Source organism: Nansenia antarctica (genome assembly GCF_963989245.1).
Source record: "Nansenia antarctica genome assembly, chromosome: 9".
Taxonomy (NCBI): domain Eukaryota; kingdom Metazoa; phylum Chordata; class Actinopteri; order Argentiniformes; family Microstomatidae; genus Nansenia; species Nansenia antarctica.
In genome coordinates this window covers 13747617-13771243 of record NC_137679.1, presented here as the reverse complement: position 1 = coordinate 13771243, position 23627 = coordinate 13747617, and positions in this window count along the sequence as shown.

Sequence of the window (23627 nt, the reverse complement as noted above, 5' to 3'; positions counted from 1 at the left end):
ATGAGCGCCCCGGCGTCCCTGTCCAATAGAAGCGCCAGGCACAGCCTCCCCATAGAAATACACCATGTCATCGGAGCGCGATTCACATTTCTCAGATGTACAATCCTGTTTTAAAAAAAAATATATAATAATAATCTTACATGTGTCGTTTGACAGCGGGTGATGGATTTGATGTAAAGTTATCTATCAAACATTAGGCTGATTTGTGAATGATAGTCACGCGTTAGGACCTATTTCATGTCGCATTTCTCCTCTTTGATGGCATATGACGCTATAGCTATGGCACTTATTAAACCAAAACACGCAATCTAATCCAAGCAGTTGTTATTATGTAATATTATTTATGGGTTATATCATGTTCTGACTAACAGCGTCTGTTTCTCCAGCGTTCCTGTCACATCGAATTTCGGAACGCCATGAAAATAAATCTGCCCTCCGTGTCTAATGTTATCTATCTAACGTTACATGTTTTAAGGCTGATCTGTGCATGATACTGGCGCATTTTGACATACTTCATGTTGCATTCCCCCCTTTGATGGCAGATGATGCCTGAAATTTACCTTAAGTTCAGCCGCGAAGTTCTTGCATGGTTTTCCTAACTCAGTGCAGACTGGCAGGGTAGGAGCACAGGATGATAGCCTACAGATCACCTATTCTGCCATGGTCTGATAATGAAGCATTGTTCTTTTTTGTTTGATGACTTTGATCCGTTAATAGTGTAAAACCGAGCGTCAATGCTTTTCTATGACACTACTGATGACGTATCAGGGTCTTGAAGGGTTGTCCCATTTCATAGGGAAAGATTTCAACCACTATGGCTTGTGGCTCTGTTCAGAGGCCTTGGCTCCAAAGCAAGTGGCACTCCAACACAGATAACATTTGCGTATCTGCAACTTCTGCACATGCTTCTGGTTAGGGGTGTAACGGATCACGGATAATCCGTGATCCGTACGGATCGCCCCCCATGGTTCGGCACGCATGTGTACCGCGGATCTAGGGATGGGACGATTATCGTGTTTATCGTTAATCGCGATAAAAACACCCGCGATAACTTTATCGTGGAGAATTTTAATTAGTTGAATAATCGTCATAATCGTTTTATTTTTATTTTTTATTTTTATTTTTTATTATTATTATTTTTAAATGACTGGACTTTTTAAATAGGCACTACATTTTATAAACACTGCTTTGTCTGACTGGTGGTCCCCAGCTGATGACCCAGTTAGGCCCACATAGGTGTTCAGTGAGGTGTCACAGCACACCTGTTCTAAAGGCACTGTTGGAGGTGCGTCAGGCAGCAATGCCCAGCAGGAGTACCATCACCTGTATCATGATTTGATCTGTCTGTTTTTATTGTATGTATTAATGTATGTGACCTATGTGTGTTTTTTTTTATTATTGAGTTTCACAGAGACATGTACACAACAGGACATAACAACAACAACTAGTATCCGTGGGGGAGGTTATTGTCCCATTAATAGTAGAAAACTAGTTTTGCACTTTGTTATGCAGTACATTGTCCATAAACAATAACAGAAAATGTTCTTTCTCTTTTTTATTTATTTAAACAAACTAACAAACAAAGACAAACAAAACAAAACAAAAACAAAAAAACAGGGGGGGAGGAGGCCATGTCACATATCAGAAATAAACAGAAAAGAAAATGACAACAAATGCCATAATATATGGGGGGATCACCCCCATCGGAGACAGCATCCATGTCTTACAGTCCTAAACACAGCGGCAGCACAACACCAGCACAGTAAATATTATTGTGACCCATACATTGTAGATCTGTTACACATTAGTCTTGTGTACTTTCTTGAGTGTAATCCACCAAACCTTTCATTACAATGGCAGCCAGTCTGGTACCAATATAATCTAAGAACGGAGACCAAATCTTATAGAATGTCTTTATTTTACACTTAGACCTATATGTCAGATATTCCATAGGAATCATATCAAAAATTACCTTGTGCCATCCAGCTATTGTAGGCGGTTTGCAGTCTATCCATTTCAGCAATATATTTTTCCTTGCACAAAAAGTGAGGATACACAGAAGTCTTTTGGAATGCATACTTTTAAGTTGTTTGTCTGGCAACCCAAACAATAGACACATGGGGTCCTTATCCAATGTAACATCTAGAATTAGATGAATTTTATCCACTATGCCTTTCCAGTAATCATCTATATATCTACAAGTCCAAACACAATGAACAAAGCTCCCAACCTCGGTAATACACTTTGTACACATTTCCGATTTGTTATGATCCATTTTATGTCTAAGTTGGGGAGTAATCTGCAAACGTTGTAGTAGTCTAAATTGCGTTTCCTTCGTCCTATTACAGACTGAGATGTCGTTTGCCGATTGCCATATTAGTGACCAAGTTGCTGCATCAGTATTAATGTTCAGGTCATTATTCCAGTCTTTGGGCGTAAATGCAGGTTTGCCTTTATCATATTTCGAAAGTGCTCTATACCCAAGCCCCAGAATGCCTCTCGTCTTTCCAGCAGAGACTATCTCCTCCAGCGGAGAGGGTTGGTGACAGAGGCCAGTGTCTTTTTGGCTATTTAAAAAACTTCGTATCTGAAGGTATCTGAAAAACTCATTTCGTGGTAGGTCATATTTCTTACATAATTGGTCAAATGAAAGTAGTATTTCCGTATCATATAAATGTCCGATAGTAACCATCCCTTTGTTGTCCCACCGCTTGAAACCCCTATCCGTGGCACCAGGGGAGAAGTCTATGTTGCCCCAAACTGGCGAGAGGGAGGATGTAATAATCGTATGTTATAAATAAATAGTAATATAATTGAGATTTCTCACATGAGCCGCGCGCGAATATCCTCACAGAAATTTGTCTCGCGCGATTGTTCAGCCTGCATGGGTAACGTGACTGTCAAGTCAGCCTTGTCAGTCAGTCACTAACGTATGCTAGCCTTCTCACCATGGCTGCATCGGCCCAGTGTCCATTGCCTCACCTTTCCAGGGTTGCACGCAGGCTTCTATGCATACCTGCAACTACCGTATTTTCCGGACTATAAGTCGCGGTTTTTTTCATACTTTGGCTGGTCCTGCGACTTATAGTCAGGTGCGACTTATATATCAATAATTCATAATCTCTGACTGACATGAACTGACATACGGTAATCTCTGACTGACATGAACCAAGGAGTAACTTCCGCTAGCGCCTCATACACGATAGAATAGCCATTATACTTGACATTGTGGACATTAAACACGACAATGTGGACATTAAACATGATGTTATGGACCTTATACACAATGTTATGGACGTTATAAACGATATTAAAGTCATTTATTCCTTCCAGAGACTGTTCTATGTTGCTAAGTTACCCCCGCGAGGCTATTTTGCTACTTCCGCTAGCGCCACATACGCGATAGAATAGCCATTATACTCGACAATGTGGACATTACACACGACAATGTGGACATTAAACATGATATTATGGACCTTATACACGATATTATGAACGTTATACACGATATTAAAGTCATTTATTACCTTTCAGAGGCTGTTCAATGTTGCATTGTTTGTAGGCCGCCCTTCATCCTAACTACTTCCGTTTTTCACCAAGCTATCTTTGTCATGGCCTTATACACGATAAATAGTCGTTACACTCGACAATGTGGACATTAAGCACTATATTATGAACGTTATACACGCTATTATGAACGTTATACACAATATTAAAGTCATTTATTACCTTTCAGAGGCTGTTCCATCCTGTTTGCTTGCTCCCGCGACGCCATTTTGCTAACCTTCGTTAGCAACGCGCTAGCTAGCCCTGGCTTTACACTCGATAATTTAAGTATTTCTAACCTTTCAGAAGAAGTTTTAACGTGAATGATGTCCTTCCTGGGCTTACAAATCCTCTCATGTCTCTTCACAGTGCCAGACTAGAGTCAAGCTCAACAGGGTCTTCTTTCCCCGCTGATTCCGCCAAGCCCGTTCCCTTGAACCATGCGACTTATAGTCCAGTGCGACTTATATGTGGTTTTTTCCTCTTCATGACCCATTTTTGGCCTGCTGCGACTTATACTCGGGTGTGACTTATAGTCCGGAAAATACGGTAGTGTTCCTTCAGAGAGAGTGTTTAGTGCCAGTCAGTGGGCACATACTCACACCTCTCCGAGCACAGCTAAAGGCAGAAAAAGTGAACATGTTGACATTTTTGCACTTTAACCTATCTTGAAGCTTTCAAGTCTCTAAAGGGCTCTGCACACAGCGTGCGATTTCTGTTGCGCGTCAACGTTCCATTTTGAAGTTTGAATGGAAGTCTATGAGAACATCGCATTTACCCGCACACGGCCCCGATTTTAATCGCACGGCGAACATTCGATTCCATTCATTTTGACAGTGCGACAAAACTCGCACGCCGTGTGCTTTGTCCCATTCAAAATGAATGGAATCGAATGTTCGCCGTGCGATTAAAATCGGGGCCGTGTGCGGGTAAATGCGATGTTCTCATAGACTTCCATTCAAACTTCAAAATGGAACGTTGACGCGCAACAGAAATCGCACGCTGTATGCAGAGCCCTTAAGCCACACGGCTAGCACTCAGTTTGATGACAGAAAAGTGTCAGTGTTCAAGTTTTGTTTGACAGTATTTTTTTCCTTTATTTATGCAGTGATACCTTATAATTTATCATTACCTTATTTAAGATTTTATTAAAGATTTTTATTTTTGTCAAGATGTTTTTAAAATGATGTTAATGTTATTAACATGATTCAATAAAAATACAACAAAATCTAAGTTAAAGTGATTACAGTGTGTTTTATTGGCATTCTAAAAAAAAGTTTTTTTTTTTTTTTTTTTTTTTAAATTCTCGCGATAATATCGTGGATCGCGATTATTTTGCCCACGATAATCGTGACATGACATTTTCTAATCGTCCCACCCCTACGCGGATCAATTGCAAAATGTAACCAAGTAATAATATTACTTAATATTAGTTAATATCCCTTGTAAATCACAATGTAGAGTTGCCATGAAAAGATAGACGCGACAGTTGCATGCTTTCTTTTACTCTAAAGCGCAATGATAGGTTGATAATGGGGGGAAAAAATCCAGAACAACAAGGCTGCGTTCGTAAATTCGCTCTGGAATCTGATCAGCATTCATGGAACGCCTCTTGTCCAATCAAATTACTTGGTCCCTTTATGACGTCGGACCCAGTGTGCTCTCCGGCGCTCTCAGAGCAAATTTACGAACGCAGCCCAAGTGTTTCATGGCGAGTGCTGCTAATGTTGGCGACAGAGAAGAACTCGAAATGCCTCCCTCGTCATTTAAATCCCATGTATGGGAACACTTTGGCTTCTCTGTCAATTATAACAATGACGGACAGTGTCATTGGAAGTGTGGTTGATAAAAAAGTTACGGTGTTTAAGCGTTGTGCAACGAGAAAGTCGTACGAGCATGGCCACACATTTGACGGGAGTGTTGACGGGAGGCACGAAAAAGGCAGCTTGATAACTTCTGATAATGTAGCCAATTTTTTCATACCATGTTTAAAGTAAGGTTTCACTTTATTATAAAGTTAAAAGTGGCAGAAAACATGTTTATTTGTCTGCTTTAAAGAGCCCAGTGATTCACTGCTGCAACCAGGTGCCTCCTCCCTCTCTCCTACTGCATCATTTAACTCTTTGACTGCCAGCCATGTTCAGAGCGGAGAGCTCCACACTGCCAGACTTTTGGGGCATTTTCGCTGAACTTTGAAGACCCACCAAATATTGACTTTTCGGACTACATAAACATTGAACATATCTACCAAAACTTTAGACTCTCTTCTTTCATCAGAAAAAGAAAGTTTGTTTCTAGCCTCTTTGAGTGTTTAGAAATCGGCCGTAGAACATAGGGTGGTTTCAGCAAAAACACCTGATTTTGACCAATAAACAGAGAAAATGAGCTTTTTCTGCAGAGAAGCAAATTCAAGCAAAACGGTGATTGACGTCCACATATTTTAGTTTTAGTGACACCTCAAACATCTGAAAAGTTGTTTACTTCTATGAAACAATAAAAACAACACAGGAAAAAAGGCTTTTGATGACAAAATAACTACATTTATTCACAGATTTAGAACATTTAGAATCATCATCACTCAATAATATTTTTTTTCTGTGTGGTAGGCTTTGAAGCACTCTCCTGAGTGCAGGGGTACATGGCAGGACCTGCACCACATTCTGGTCTCTCTCCTTTTACCCCTTCGAACGCAGACCCTACATTTTCTTGCTGGCTGTGTGTTATTGCTGGTGGGCCTTAATCTTCCAACTCATGCCTGGCCATCCGGCCATCCAGCCTGCTGTCTGGGTCTCTCTGTCTTGCTGCCCTGGTTTGTCGGACCTCCTCCTCCTCCTCCTCCCCCCCCTCCTCCTCTCTCCCCCTCCTCCCCCTCCTCCTCTCTCCTCCTCCTCCTCCTCCTCCTCCTCTACATAGGTTTTTTCAGTCCACGACCTCGCCACCCTCCTCATGAACTCCAAGGGCCCTATTATGCACTTCTTAACTTGCCGTCTTAAGTGTTAATTAAGACGCACCGCCAGGTTAAGACCTACCCCCACCCTTATTATGCGCTTCATACGCGCTACTGCTATTATGCAGGTGTCGATAGGCGCCCACACATAAGACGTAAAACTCCTGTGCATATATTGCTCATTGTGGGAGTGTTCATATGTTAATGAAGTGCACTAGGCGCCCCTGCTATTATGCGATCTGACTTTGCTCCTATCGCTAAGAAGTGGTTTGAAAAGTTCTTAAGTTTAGACTTCATGCACGTTTTGAAACACGAGCGCGCCTCCGCGGTTTGCGCATGCATGTGGGCACACATGAACACGCACGTGGCTCCACGGCAAGATGTCAATTACGGTCACAGTATAAATGCTTTATTTCAGAAGGGAGAGGCAGAGAAGCGCGCTGACCTCCTTCTCAGGACTTCCATAATAGCATAGCGCTAATGACTCAACGCAGCCGGTTCTTAAAGGGAATGGCACCTGGCACGCTGATTGGGTTGATTGAGAAGACGCCCAAAACACACCCATGACTAATTTCTTTGCTTAGCGCCGGGTTTTAGGCGCCCACTACAGCACGCATAATAGCAAAGTGGCCTTGACCACGCCTCCACGTCTTAAGTTTAGATCTACCGCCTCGTCTTATTGATGAAGTGCATAATAGGGCCCCAAGTGTGTTTTGCACTTCCCCGGGTTCCTGGCCTTGTACAGCACATATGCATTGAACACACACAGCTGAAATAAGTATGCCACAAACTTCTTTGACCAGTTGAGTGTTTTCCGTATGAATGGGTAATATGCAATGTTCTGGTCAAGTTTGTCCACCCCATTCATGCAGGCATTGTATGCCACAACACACTCCGGTTTGAGCTGACCCACCTTCTCCTTCTTCCCCTTCTGCCACACCTCCACCCTCTGCATGCTGTCATGGTGGCAGGTTGTCACCATCCTCACCAGACGCTTGTCCTGCCATGCCATAACCAGCACCCTGCCATTGTGCCGCACCAGCCTCCCCTCCACACCCAAGTCAGTCTTTGTCGGCTCCCTTATGATCTGCGGTTCCCCCCTGTTTTTTCGCAGTGTTCCGCAGACGTTGGTGTTGGCTTTGATCAACTGCTCACACAGTTGAACAGAGTTGTAGAAGTTGTCCATGTACAGTGTGTATCCGTGTCCTGTGAGACGGTCAAGGAGGGAGAACACTGTGTCTGGGAGTGTGTTATGCTGGCCAACATAAGGCTTCATGTTAAAACAATACCCAGTATAAGAGTCACACAGTATGTAGGATTTAATTCCATACTTCACCGGCTTCTGAGGGTTATACACTTTGAATGATAGGCGGCCACGCCACTGCATCATTCCTTCATCAATGCAGATACTTTCAAAGGGCTGATACAGCTCTTTGAATTTGGCTACAACATGATCTAAAATAGGACGCACTTTATACATTTTATCTGTGGCGTCCTGTGATGCATTATTGTTGTAGTGGAGGAACTTCCAGATGAGCTGATACCTGTTCCTGGACATGGTTTTATTGAAGTATGGAGTGGCGTCCTGTTGATCCACACTCCAATACATTTCTAGTTTTGGCTTTTTTATGTAACCGGTGATGAAAGTGAGTCCAAAGAATCGTTTCAGTTCTGGGACTGTCACCGGTTTCCATGACCTCCCTCTGGAGTGTCGGGATGTGTCGGGATGTGCCTGTAAAAACTGCTTGGCATACAGGTTGGTTTGATCTGCAATGTGCTGCAGCAGCTCATCAGGAATAAGCAGCTCCAGGAAATCAACCGGCAGGTCAGATTCCAGCTCTGCAGCAGCATTCTGGGGTCCAGGGGTTGCCGTGAATGGAACCTTTGTGGGTTGCCAGTCACCGTGACCCCAACCAGCAGCTTTCTCTGAAGACAGCCGTCTCCTTGCAGCAAACCCACTGGTTGAGGCACGTCCTCTGCTCGATTCAGGAACTGTAAAATATTGAAATATATACCATTTTATACAAAATATATATACAAAAGGCATGTTTTATTGCTTTGTAATGATGTAGTGTAATAGTGTAATAGTAATAGTGTTATACTGCTCTAGTGATGGTTATAGTTTCAGCACAACACACACAGGTAGACATCAACACAGAGAGGTCACACACAGGTCATCAACACACAGAGGTAGACTTCAAACACACAGGTCACACACAGGTCATCAACACACACATCAACACACAGAGGTAGACTTCAAACACACAGGTCACACACAGGTCATCAACACACACATCAACACACAGAGGTAGACTTCAAAGACACAGGTAAACATCAACACAGAGGTAGACATCAACACAGGTAGACATCGCACGCACACACACACACGCACATGCACACACACGCGACTCCTAGTAAACACAAGTCAGCACAGGTGAAACAGAGCCTCTCTGACCTGAGGCAAGGCAAATGTATTTGTGTAGCACATACATGTAGACCCAAGGTTACCCATAACTACCTCATAACTAATATTAGCCTCACATCACATTACCCATAAACATCCCCTCTTCATCTCCCTCATATCTGCACACACACACACACACACACACACACACACACACACACACACACACTCACACATACAGGCACACACACACACACACACTCACTCACACATACAGGCACACACACACACTCACACATACACACACACGGTCTGTAAAGAATACAAAAAGAAAAACAAATTCATTCATTCATTCATTCATTCATTCATTCAACACAGTTTTACCTTTGCTTTTCACACGTGTGTCTTGGATCGTGGATCCGCGCTGATCTGGAGAGGATGCCCTGCTGCTATCCGATCTGGATGGCAACCACTCGTCCGACTCGTCGGGGTCTGGTTCGTCGTCCGATTCTGAACTGTTTGAAGAACTATTTGGCTCCAATGGCCGCGCGTCTTCTATACCAGATCTGCTTGACCTGATCGGCACCACACTCCTTGCAGATCCACTGCCAGACAAGCTCTGTGCCAGTGTCAACTGCTTATAATGCTTCTCTCCTGCTCTCGCTGTCTTCGCTATACGTTTCGCCATCTCTACAACCCACAACAAGCCAGTTCCGTGTCCAGGGTTTTATAGCTGAGCTAAATCGAACTGCTGCCCCCATCTGGGACAGAAATACATTACACCCAAGTCTGAAATTCACACACCAGGTGTAGAAGATGTCAATAAAGCCATCCCCGCGAAAAAAAACACAAAAAAACAAAGACGCCTAATGGCGTCTTTGGCAGTCAACGTTACTATTCTATAAGACGCCAAATGGCGTCTTTGGCAGTCAATGAGTTAAGTTGAATGAATGCATGAATGGTCTTTATTGTCATTAATATAGTACAGGTACCATACAACGACATTTGGGAGGGGGGTTCCCCTGGTGCTAGGAAAAAAATACAAAAAACAAGAAGGGAAAAGAGCTGGTTTACATAAATAAAGGCTACCGTATTTTCCGGACTATAAGTCGCACCCGAGTATAAGTCGCAGCAGGCCAAAAATGGGCCATGAAGAGGAAAAAACCACATATAAGTCGCACTGGACTATAAGTCGCATGGTTCAAGGGAACGGGCTTGGCGGAATCAGCGGGGAAAGAAGACCCTGTTGAGCTTGACTCTAGTCTGGCACTGTGAAGAGACATGAGAGGATTTGTAAGCCCAGGAAGGACATAATTCACGTTGAAACTTCTTCTGAAAGGTTAAGGAATACTTGTATTATCGAGTGTAAAGTCCGCTAGCTAGCGCGGGGCTAACAACATGGCGTCGCAGAGGAAAAATGAAACTTTGAACAGCCTCTAAAAGGTAATAAATGACTTTAATATCGTTTCTAATGTCCATAACATTGTGTATAAGGTCCATAACATCATGTTTAATGTCCACATTGTCGTGTTTAATGTCCACATTGTCGAGTATAATGGCTATTCTATCGCGTATGAAGCGCTACCGGAAGTAGCAAAATGCTACTCGCGGGTACAACATTGCAACGTTAAACAGCCTCTGGAAGGAATAAATGACTTTAATATCGTTTCTAACGTCCATAACATTGTGTATAAGGTCCATAACATCATGTTTAATGTCCACATTGTCGTGTTTAATGTCCACATTGTCGAGTATAATGGCTATTCTATCGCGTATGAAGCGCTACCGGAAGTAGCAAAATGCTACTCGCGGGTACAACATTGCAACGTTAAACAGCCTCTGGAAGGAATAAATGACTTTAATATCGTTTCTAACGTCCATAACATTGTGTATAAGGTCCATAACATCATGTTTAATGTCCACATTGTCGTGTTTAATGTCCACATTGTCGAGTATAATGGCTATTCTATCGCGTATGAAGCGCTACCGGAAGTAGCAAAATGCTACTCGCGGGTACAACATTGCAACGTTAAACAGCCTCTGGAAGGAATAAATGACTTTAATATTGTTTCTAACGTCCATAACATTGTGTATAAGGTCCATAACATCATGTTTAATGTCCACATTGTCGTGTTTAATGTCCACATTGTCAAGTATAATGGCTATTCTATCGTGTATGAGGCGCTAGCGGATTTACTCCTTGGTTCATGTCAGTCAGAGATTACCGTATGTCAGTTCATGTCAGTCAGAGATTATGAATTATTGATATATAAGTCGCACCTGACTATAAGTCGCAGGACCAGCCAAAGTATGAAAAAAACCGCGACTTATAGTCCGGAAAATACGGTATATACACTATCCACTATACTATACTATACAAATAAAACACTGTGCTGTACTCTATGCTATGCTATAAATATCCTAACATTTCCTATCTCTGAACCTTATGTGCACGAGGGTTGTCATATTGCACACAGTATTATTGCACATTCACACATTGAATGTGTGTTTCTGTTTAATATGTAGCCTAATGTTTGAGTGTAGAATATGTTATGTATATATACACACACATATATATATATATATACCAGTTTTGACATCTTGAATGTTTTACACAGTAAAAGTGGTGTTTTTACAGAATTCGAGGAAAAAGCTTTTTATTTGTATTTGTATGTTTTGTGTTGATCCGAAAAATGATCCGATCCGTGACTCAAAAACCGTGACACGATCCGATCCGTGACTTAGGTGATCCGTTACACCCCTACTTCTGGTGCATACTGGGAACTGGAGTCCTAAGGTTATAAACACATATCACCAGACACACTGCTGACATATTTTAGTTTAACAAGCATGAGAGAGTGGCTCGTTTAGGTTAATGAGCATGTGACAATGAATTGGCTCAAGTTGTTTGCGTCATTGATAGGGCTGTCCCTAACGACTATTCTTCTAACGATTAATCTAGCGATTATTTTTCCGATTAGTCGGTTACTCTAACGACTAATTTAACAATTAGTCTAACAATATATTTTTTTACTGTTCGATTAATGTATCACTTAATTTTCCTCAAAATAATGGCTGTATTGTCTCTCTCTGTTTAACAGTGTCTATATAAAGCACTCTGGGTAATAGCTGCTGCTCTTATAAAACAAAGCAGCGTATGACATGCACATTACTCAGACGGCCACCCCTTTAAATGATCAGCTGATGTATGGGGGCTGTCTGTGGGCCCGCAATTAAACACAGACACCTTTAATTCGGCGAACTGCTACTACTACTACTGTAACTGCCTCTGTCAAACAGCCCCAGACACAGGGCAGACTCACTGCTATGTTTAGCCAACTTGAATGCCAACATGGCCATCAGGGTTTTTCCTGGCTCAAAATGAGGCGGAGGTGGTACCAGTGGTGTTTGACATCGGGGGGGACCCATGAAGCAGGGCTGTCTGGGGGTCCTTTAACATCAAACACTTAATTTCTTGCTTTCTGGTGAATTAATATGCACCAATTTGTGCCCTTTCTGCATCAATTTATGGTGGAATTATTTAGTGTTGTTCTGATACCGATACCGATACCTGACCGTGCAGTACTTGCCGATACCGAGTACCGATCCGATACCACGGCGTTTGAAAAAACAAAACAAAAAAACATGTTTTTTGAGCCGCATACTAACCTCGATGTAAAATTATTGCTAACACTTAGTCTGGCACTGCTCAAAACCTTTGTAAAACTCGTAAAGTTTTTGTAAAACTTAAGTAAAAAAAAAAAAAAAACTTACGTTTTTGTAAAGTACTCGCCGATACCAATACCAGCATCTTTGTGCGTATCGGCGGCCATGCCGATACTAGTATCGGTATCGGAACAACACTAGAATTATTTATGTAAAGGAAAACACAATATTCAGGCACCAGATGACCATTCAAAATATAATGTAATATATTGCAATATAAGGCTCTCAGGCATTCTGTACTTTCAAATATGTATTCTCCTTGAGCAGTCAACATACTATCAGCTATTTTGCTAGCAGAAACGAAAGCTAACTTATTTGCGAAACAGCGCCCCCGCCACCACTTCGGCGCAGTGCAGCAATTGCAGTTAGAAATGACAGAAATCCACCGAGTGCAACGCTTGTAGAAAATACGACCGTCAGTTTGTCGAGAGCTGGAGGCGGCTAGAAATATGACTGAGGCGGCCGCCTCATAATTCTCTATGCAGGAAAAACCCTGGCCATTTAGAAGTCTGTCCATCACCACAACACATAGCTAGCTAGTAGCTACATGGCTAGCTAACATTACTCTCGCTGCTATGTTATGATTAGCTAAATTGATGCTAACGTAGCATGCGAGCTACGAGCTAGATAACGTAGGTGCGAGCACCACAATGACAATAGGCTACCGTAGCTAGCCAGCTACATAGCTAACGTTACTAACACCAGAAGACAAGACATACAAACTGTATAGAAGATTGATACATTGAAAAAGGCATGAATATTTTCTGTTTTTCTCCCTCCCCTCCACCCACCCCTCCCTCTCAAACATGTCTGCATGCATACTGTATATACATATAGATTTGCCCATCTACACACACACAAATATAAACAAGTTTACGACTAGCAGATCTTCTAGTAGGCACCGACTACTTTACATATTTCATGGGGTTCCAACACTCAAGAGGAGGTCCAACTAGTTAAATAAAGATAAGAGCTGAGGTGTTTTCAATTCTCAGTTGTGTGCGCAAAGGTGTGACAACATTATTCATTTCTGAAAAACCTCTTTCCCAATCTGCACTACTCACAGGAATGGTATCAATTGCATGTCTGAGTTTCAGAAGGGCTTTCTGCATGGTGATCTGTGTATGGTCTATTATGTTTGGCAATATAATATGCTATTGAAGACATTCTTAGTGGAGGCTAGACACTCCTCTTGTGTTTTCAGAAAGTTTGACTCCAAAGTGTTTTCACCCTGTTTTTTGTTTTGTTTGTTTTTCTACTATTTCTTCTGCTAGCTTGTGGCTCTGTGAGACACTGTGTTCTTGTATCTTCTTTCTCAAAGATTTCATTTGTTTCTCCCTGGTTCTGCCATATTGGCCAATGGAGTCCACCTGGAGTCCTTATCAAACTCTACCTAGCTATGACAGATTCAGTTAATCCATTAATCAGATACCCAAAGCTAAATATATAAGCTGCAATAAATTATTTTAGAAACACTCCAGAGATGTGGTGTTACTTCTGGCACTGCTGAGTCTATGGAATCAGCACTTGTTCTCATGTTGTTTCTAATCCTGTATATGTTCCTATTCTTACAGGAGAGAGCTCCAACCCAGACTCAGACATGGAGCCCAGCTCCACCGCATCAGGAAGCCATAAACAACACAGACGGAGGAGGAGGAGCTCAAGACAGAAGAATCACCACTGTTTAGATTGCAGTGAGAGTTTCATTTGTCCAACTCACCTTAAATCACAACCACAGACTCAAGGAGGACAGAAGACTCACTCTTGTCTTCAGTGTGGAAAGAGATTTGGTTGTATGAGCAAACTAAAGAGACACCAGAGAATACACACAGGAGAGAAGCCATTCTACTGCTCCCAGTGTGGGCAGAGTTTCAGTCAGGCAGAAAACCTAAAGACACACCAGAGAACACACACAGAAGAGAAGCCATTCTGCTGCTCCCAGTGTGGGAAGAGTTTCAGTCACGCAGGAGACCTAAAGAGACACCAGAGAACACACACAGAAGAGAAGCCATTCTGCTGCTCCCAGTGTGGGAAGAGTTTCAGTCACGCAGGAGACCTAAAGAGACACCAGAGAATACACACAGGAGAGAAGCCATTCTGCTGCTCCCAGTGTGGGCAGAGTTTCAGTAAGGCAGGAAACCTAAAGAGACACCAGAGAATACACACAGGAGAGAAGCCATTCTGCTGCTCCCAGTGTGGGAAGAGTTTCAGTCACGCAGACGCTCTAAAGAGGCATCAGAGAATACACACAGGAGAGAAGCCATTCTGTCCTGTGTGGACACATTGACATTGTTTAATGATGGGGGGGGGGGTTTAAATGTGATTTTCTTATTTTTCATGTTATGAAAGTTTAAAGGTTGAAGAGCCTCAATGTAACAAACTACAGTTTTAAGATCACTTTCTTATACTTATAGTTTGTTGTCTCAGTGTTATGTTTTTATTTCTGTTCAGTTCAGTTGTGTACGTGTTTTTGTAGTCCACTAAACCTAGGACTACAATTCCCCAGATGTCTAGCCATTAGGTGAAATATTTGACACGTGTGTTGTGCATTGGCTAATAAAGTGATGCTGTTTGAACCCTTTATACTCCTGCATTCACTTGTCACTGCTTTATGCCTGAATGAATGAATGAATGAATGAATGAATGAATGGACTTTATTGTCATTGCTACAGTACAGGTACCAAACAACGAAATTTAGGAGGGGTGGCTCCCCTGGTGTTAGGAAAGGGGGAAAAAAAACACTTTTAGAAAAAAATCACAAGAAGGGAAGGAGCTGGTTTACATTAATAAAGGCTATGTACACAATCCACTGTACTATACTGTACAGATAGTCAACTAGGGTTGTCATATTGCACAATAGTATTTTTTCACGTTATTTAAAGTGTCACAGTTTGCAGGCTTGAAATGTACATGTTTGTGCCTCAGCACTACACCTGATTTTTTCAGTCCAGCAGCTGCCATACAATCCGTCCAGACTGTCCAGGGCCCAGAACTTAGGTCTTTGCTGTGTTCAGGGCCTGGACGGCCCTGTGGTAGAAGCAGTTCTTCAGTCTGTTTGTCTTAGCGGCCAGGGTCCTGAACCTCCTTTTCGAGGGCAGCCTGGTAAAGTGTACGTGCCCAGGGTGGGTCGGGTCCCTGGAGATCTTTGAGGCCTTCCTGAGACAGCGTGTGTTGTACAGCTCTTCCAGAGAGGGGAGGGGGGCGCCGGTGATCTTCTGTGCTGTTCTCACTACTCTCTGTAGCGCATTTCTCTCCGCTGTTGTGCAGCTGGAGAACCAGTTGCAGATGCCGTAGGTGAGGATGCTCTCCACTGCGCCGCGGTAGAAGGCCACCAGTATCTCCTGCTTGTTGTGTTCCTTCCTGAGGCATCTCAGGGTGTATAGCCGCTGTTGTGCCCTCTTGATGGTGCCTTTTGTGTTGTCCTTCCAGGTCAGGTCATCCCGCATGTGATGTCCCAGGAATCGGAGGGTTGAGACTCTCTCCACGCTCTCTCCGTCGATGAGCAGGGGCTGGATCTCTGAAGAAAGCTTGACCGAAAGCTTGACCGAAAGCTTGCAATAAAATAATGATTTTTGCACAGATTTCAGTGTGCGGATGCTGCTTTATTCACTCTAAAACAATTCATAATCAAAGAGTGTAAAAGCTGTACAGTAATAATAATAATAACTTTTATTTGTATAGCGCTTTTCTTGCAAGCGTTGCAGCTCAAAGTGCTCCAATCGTTATATAATCATAATATAATTATTTAGTCATTTAAAGGCAATATTAAAAAGATGGGTTTTTAGCCTTGACTTGAACATATTTGCTGAGGTTGCATCCCTAATGTAAACTGGCAGTGCATTCCACAATTTGGGAGCATAAAATTAGAATGCAGCCTCACCACCTTACATGTGGTACACAGAAAAAAACAGCGTCAGATGACCTGAGAGCTCTATTGGGCTGATCTGCTAGCGAAAGGTCTGAACATATTCTGGTGCTGTGCCAGTGAGAGCTTTATAAACAAGCAGAAGGATCTTGAAATATATTCTGAACTTAATGTGCATGGCTTTTATTTACCTCAACACAAGAGAGCACCATGCTATTATAGAGACAGACTGTTATAGAGACAGGCTGTTATAGAGACAGACTATTATAGAGACAAGGGGCCCTATTATGCACTTCATCAATAAGACGAGGCGGTAGATCTAAACTTAAGACGTGGAGGCGTGGTCAAGGCCACTTTGCTATTATGCGTGCTGTAGTGGGCGCCTAAAACCCGGCGCTAAGCAAAGAAATTAGTCATGGGTGTGTTTTGGGCGTCTTCTCAATCAACCCAATCAGCGTGCCAGGTGCCATTCCCTTTAAGAACCGGCTGCGTTGAGTCATTAGCGCTATGCTATTATGGAAGTCCTAAGAAGGAGGTCAGCGCGCTTCTCTGCCTCTCCCTTCTGAAATAAAGCATTAATACTGTGACCGTAATTTACGTCTTGCCGTGGAGCCACGTGCGTGTTCATGTGTGCCCACATGCATGCGCAAACCGCGGAGGCGCGCTCGTGTTTCAAAACGTGCATGAAGTCTAAACTTAAGAACTTTTCAAACCACTTCTTAGCGATAGGAGCAAAGTCAGATCGCATAATAGCAGGGGCGCCTAGTGCACTTCATTAACATATGAACACTCCCACAATGAGCAATATATGCACGGGAGTTTTACGTCTTATGTGTGGGCGCCTATCGACACCTGCATAATAGCAGTAGCGCGTATGAAGCGCATAATAAGGGTGGAGGTAGGTCTTAACCTGGCGGTGCGTCTTAATTAACACTTAAGACGGCAAGTTAAGAAGTGCGTAATAGGGCCCAAGCTGTTATAGGGACAGAGGGCCCTATTATGCACTTCATCAATAAGACGAGGCGGTAGATCTAAACTTAAGACGTGGAGGCGTGGTCAAGGCCACTTTGCTATTATGCGTGCTGTAGTGGGCGCCTAAAACCCGGCGCTAAGCAAAGAAATTAGTCATGGGTGTGTTTTGGGCGTCTTCTCAATCAACCCAATCAGCGTGCCAGGTGCCATTCCCTTTAAGAACCGGCTGCGTTGAGTCATTAGCGCTATGCTATTATGGAAGTCCTGAGAAGGAGGTCAGCGCGCTTCTCTGCCTCTCCCTTCTGAAATAAAGCATTTATACTGTGACCGTAATTGACGTCTTGCCGTGGAGCCACGTGCGTATTCATGTGTGCCCACATGCATGCGCAAACCACGGAGGCGCGCTCGTGTTTCAAAACGTGCATGAAGTCTAAACTTAAGAACTTTTCAAACCACTTCTTAGCGATAGGAGCCAAGTCAGATCGCATAATAGCAGGGGCGCCTAGTGCACTTCATTAACATATGAACACTCCCACAATGAGCAATATATGCACGGGAGTTTTACGTCTTATGTGTGGGCGCCTATCGACACCTGCATAATAGCAGTAGCACGTATGAAGCGCATAATAAGGGTGGGGGTAGGTCTTAACCTGGCGGTGCGTCTTAATTAACACTTAAGACGGCAAGTTAAGAAGTGCATAATAGGGCCCAGACTGTTATAGAGAGAGGCTGTTATAGAGACAGACTATTATAGAGACAGACTGTTTCAGAGACAGGCTGTTATAGAGACAGACTATTATAGAGACAGACTATTATAGAGACAGACTATTATAGAGACAGGCTATTATAGAGACAGACTATTATAGAGAGAGGCTGTTATAGAGACAGGCTATTATAGAGACAGACTATTATAGAGACAGACTGTTATAGAGACAGACTATTATAGAGACAGACTGTTATAGAGACAGACTATTATAGAGACAGACTATTATAGAGACAGACTATTATAGGGACAGACTGTTATAGAGACAGACTGTTATAGAGACAGACTATTATAGAGACAGGCTGTTATAGAGACAGACTATTATAGAGACAGGCTATTATAGAGACAGACTTTTATAGAGACAGGCTATTATAGAGACAGACTATTATAGAGAGAGGCTGTTATAGAGACAGGCTATTATAGAGACAGACTATTATAGAGACAGGCTATTATAGAGACAGACTATTATAGAGACAGACTATTATAGAGACAGACTGTTATAGAGACAGGCTGTTATAGAGACAGACTGTTATAGAGACAGACTGTTATAGAGACAGACTGTTATAGAGACAGGCTGTTATAGAGACAGACTGTTATAGAGACAGACTATTATAGAGACAGACTATTATAGAGACAGACTATTATAGAGACAGGCTGTTATAGAGACAGACTGTTATAGAGACAGACTATTATAGAGACAGACTGTTATAGAGACAGACTGTTATAGAGACAGGCTGTTATAGAGACAGACTGTTATAGAGACAGACTATTATAGAGACAGGCTGTTATAGAGACAGACTGTTATAGAGACAGACTATTATAGAGACAGACTGTTATAGAGACAGGCTGTTATAGAGACAGACTGTTATAGAGACAGACTATTATAGAGACAGGCTTTTATAGAGACAGGCTGTTATAGAGACAGACTGTTATAGAGACAGACTATTATAGAGACAGACTGTTATAGAGACAGGCTGTTATAGAGACAGACTGTTATAGAGACAGACTATTATAGAGACAGACTGTTATAGAGACAGACTATTATAGAGACAGACTATTATAGAGACAGGCTATTATAGAGACAGACTATTATAGAGACAGGCTATTATAGAGACAGACTATTATAGAGACAGACTATTATAGAGACAGGCTGTTATAGAGACAGACTATTATAGAGACAGGCTATTATAGAGACAGACTATTATAGAGACAGACTATTATAGAGACAGACTATTATAGAGACAGGCTGTTATAGAGACAGGCTATTATAGAGACAGACTATTATAGAGACAGACTGTTATAGGGACAGACTGTTATAGAGACAGACTATTATAGAGACAGGCTGTTATAGAGACAGACTATTATAGAGACAGGCTATTATAGAGACAGACTATTATAGAGACAGGCTATTATAGAGACAGACTATTATAGAGACAGACTATTATAGAGACAGACTATTGTAGAGACAGACTGTAATAGAGACAGGCTGTTATAGAGACAGACTATTATAGAGACAGGCTGTTATAGAGACAGACTATTATAGAGACAGGCTGTTATAGAGACAGACTATTATAGAGACAGACTGTTATAGAGACAGGCTATTATAGAGACAGACTATTATAGAGACAGACTATTATAGAGACAGACTGTTTCAGAGACAGGCTGTTATAGAGAGAGACTATTATAGAGACAGACTATTATAGAGACAGGCTGTTATAGAGACAGACTTTTATTGAGACAGACTATTATAGAGACAGACTATTATAGAGACAGACTATTATAGAGACAGGCTATTATAGAGACAGGCTGTTATAGAGACAGACTATTATAGAGACAGACTATTATAGAGACAGACTATTATATATGTTTGGTACCTGTACTATATCAATGACAATAAAGACCATTCATTCATTCGAAATAAGCGATAAGCATTCGTTTTTCTTCCCTGAAGCTGCCACTGGCTAGCGTCTCCCAGTGTCTTTGATGTACATGCGCAGTGTCGGTCATCCGGGGCACACGTGACATCTCCGGAAAAACAAACGGAGAAATGTCTTCCCATCCTCGTACGTCTAAAGTGTGGGAGCATTTCAACCACAACGTTGAAAAAAACTATGTAAAAATTGAAATTTGCAAAGCTGAACTCGCTTATCATGGCAGCACGTCTATGATGCGCGAGCATCTCAAAAGGAAGCACGTTTGTGGCAGATGACGAGGAAGACGATGGCTTGTCTCAGTAAGCTAGTTAGCTTGTTATTGGCTAACGATATCGTTACGTTAAAAGCCTTCTTACATTATTTTACGTTATGTGCTGTAACGTTATCATCAAAGCGATACTTTTCAAATAGCTAAAAATGTTGTCTTATCGTTACAGTGCTAAGAAGGCGCGTTCTATGGATAGTTATCTTGTCAAGATGCCAACGTGCACACCCCAGCAAGCCATCGTCCTGACTGGATCAATCCTGAACATGCTGGTTAACAAGGGTCTCATATCCTTAACCAGCATGTTCAGGATTGATTAGGGGCGTTTCCCCACACTATCTAAGCTGGCAAAATCTTTTCTGTGCATCCCTGCAACCTCCACCCCATCCGAGAGGATCTTCTCTGCAGCAGGGAACATCTGCTCTCAAAAGAGAGCAAGCCTCTCTCCAGAACATGTGGAAATGCTGACTTTCCTCGCTATGAATGAATAGTCCACACAGGAGAGAAACAATTTCTTTGCTCAGTCTCCTGCACTTTTCTTTGTTATGTTATTTGATTGAGACCAAACCTTTTCTCTACAAACATTTCTTTTTGTGGATAATTGCTCTTTTTTTAGTTGCCTTAGTGCCTACCTCATTTTATTTGGCAGCACTATTCAATACATTAAAATGTATGTTTGATGCCAGAGATGAGTGAAGCAAAACAAAACTTTTGTACTCTGTGTTATGTTCAATAACGGAGTCGAACTCAGAGCTTGTAGTCGGAGCTTGCAACTCCATTTAATCAAACACACGTGTAACACAAAACGTAATACGGCACATGTCGTAAAGCCCAAACTGTCGTAAACACAGACGTAACATTTCCCCCCCCCTCACACAACCTAGGTGTGATACTCAGTCATGTAATCACGCAAGTGCTCGGGCCTGTTGCGTGCTCGAACCAGACGTGGCTCTGGTGCAGCCACAGCCACTGGTGGCGGCTCCACGCCTTGGGGCTGAGCCTGGTAGGCCGGGGTTGCTGCTTCATCCAACCGTGCGGCTGGCAAGACTGTGGAAGAGGCCACACTCAGCGCTGGGCCAGGGGGAGGCTGCACCTTACGCAGGCGGGTAGCATGCCAGCGAGTGCCGTCGGCGAGCCTAAACGAGGCCGGGCCAAGCTGTTTGCTGACCTGGACAGGGTCAGACCAAAACGACTGGAGTTTGTTGTCCCGATGAGGTCGTCGGATCCTGACCCAGTCCGACACAGCGATGACAGGTGGCCTAGCACGTCTGGCCCTGTCGAAACGATCCTTCATCAAGCGCTGGTGTTTGGTGACTGTGGCTTGAACTGGATGGACCGGGAGCTGAGCTAGTGTAGGGCGGAGCCTATCGAGAGGCAGCTGGAGCTCCCGCCCCAGCATGAGGGAGGCTGGGGAGACTCCTGTAGTGGCGTGTCGCGTGGCCCGATAATGCAACAGCGTCTGGAGGAGGCTGGTGGTGAGCGTGCACCCTTGTGCCAGGTGGGCCCTGATGCCATTCTTCAGTGTTTGGTTCAGCCGTTCCACCCCCCCGTTCGCAGCAGGGTGGTAGAACGCTGTGCGGATGTGGTGGATCCCTTTACCCACTAGATAGGAGGACAGTTCATGGGAAACCATTTGAGGACCGTTGTCAGTCGTGATCCTCTTGGGCAGGCCCCAACGCGCAAACAGAGCGTCGAGAATGTCGATCAGCACCTTTGCTGTGACCGAGCCCACAGGTGTCACCTCTGGCCACTTAGAGTGGAGGTCGTAGGTCACAACGAGAAAACGCTGGTGATGTGGTACCCCATGCAGCTCGCCGCAGATATCCAGTTGCAGGTGCTCCCAGGGTTGAGATGGCCAGTCCAACGGCTGCATGGGCGGGGGTGGAGCTGGAGCCCTGGTCTTACCACTAAGGAGACAGGCAGTGCAATCCTTGACCAGGGTTTCGAGTTCCCTGTCGATGCCTGGCCACCACACAACCTCACGACAGCGCTGTTTGAGCCTGACTATGCCCAGGTGACCCTCGTGCGCCATAGCAAGGATACGCGCCCGAAGGACACCTGGGACCACAGTGCAGAACCCGCGAGCGACACAGGTGTCATTCCAAACCGACAACTCCTCCCTGATCCTGGAGTAAGTGAGTAGCTCGTCAGGTACTCTTACCGGCCACCCCTGCGTGATGTAGGTTGAGAGTGTAGAGAGGGTGGGGTCATCGGCTGAGGCATCCCGGAGCTCCTTCAGCGACACCGTCTCCTGAAGGGGTGTGTGGAGGAGCTGGACGAGGTCATGCTCAGCCTGGTCCAGTCCGGGGGTCAAGGTTGGGGCTGTGGGTGGGCTGGGGATTGCGCGTGATAGCAAGTCGGCTACCACGTTGTCTCGTCCTGGCGTGAACTGTAGCCGATAGTTGTACTGTTGCAGGCGGTCGGCCCAGCGGTGGAGGCGGAGTGGCTTGTGACCGGTGCCAGACGTGGCCAGGAGGGTGATGAGGGCCTGGTGGTCTGTCCTCAGTGTGAATAGCCGTCCATAGAGGTACATGTGCCAGCGCTCACATGCCCAGAGGCATGCTAGGGCCTCCCGCTCCCCCACCGAGTACTTCTGTTCCGTGGGGCTGAGAGCACGGGAGGCGAAGGCGATCGGTCTCTCCACCCCCCCTTGCAGCTGGGACATCACCGCACCAATGGCTGTGGCAGAGGCGTCGCACGTGACAAGAGTGGGGCTGGCCAGGTCGAAATGCGCCAGGACCGGTGGTGAGGTGAGTTGGGCCTTCAGGAGGCGTACGGCGTCTGAGCAGGCAGACGTCCAGAGCCAGGGCTCGTCATGCTTCAACAGCTTCCGCAGCGGTGTGGTTGTGGCCGAGTACTGTGGCAGGAAACGGAGGTAGTACGCCGTCATGCCTAGAAAGGAGGCCACCTGAGCGGCTGTGGTGGGCTCCGGGACATGATGGATGGCCTCGGTGTTCGAGTGCAGCGGGTACGTGCCATCAGCTGAGAGGCGGAACCCCACAAAGTCAATGGCTGGGGCGGCGAATACACACTTCTCACCATTGAGTGTGAGGTGATGCTTGGCCAATGCACTGAACACACTGTGGAGACGCTCGTTGTGGCTCTCGACGGTGGCCCCGTGAACCACGATGTCATCAAGATAGATGGCCACACCTGGGATCCCAGCGAAGATGGAGGCCATGATCTTTTGGAAGCAGCTGGGGGC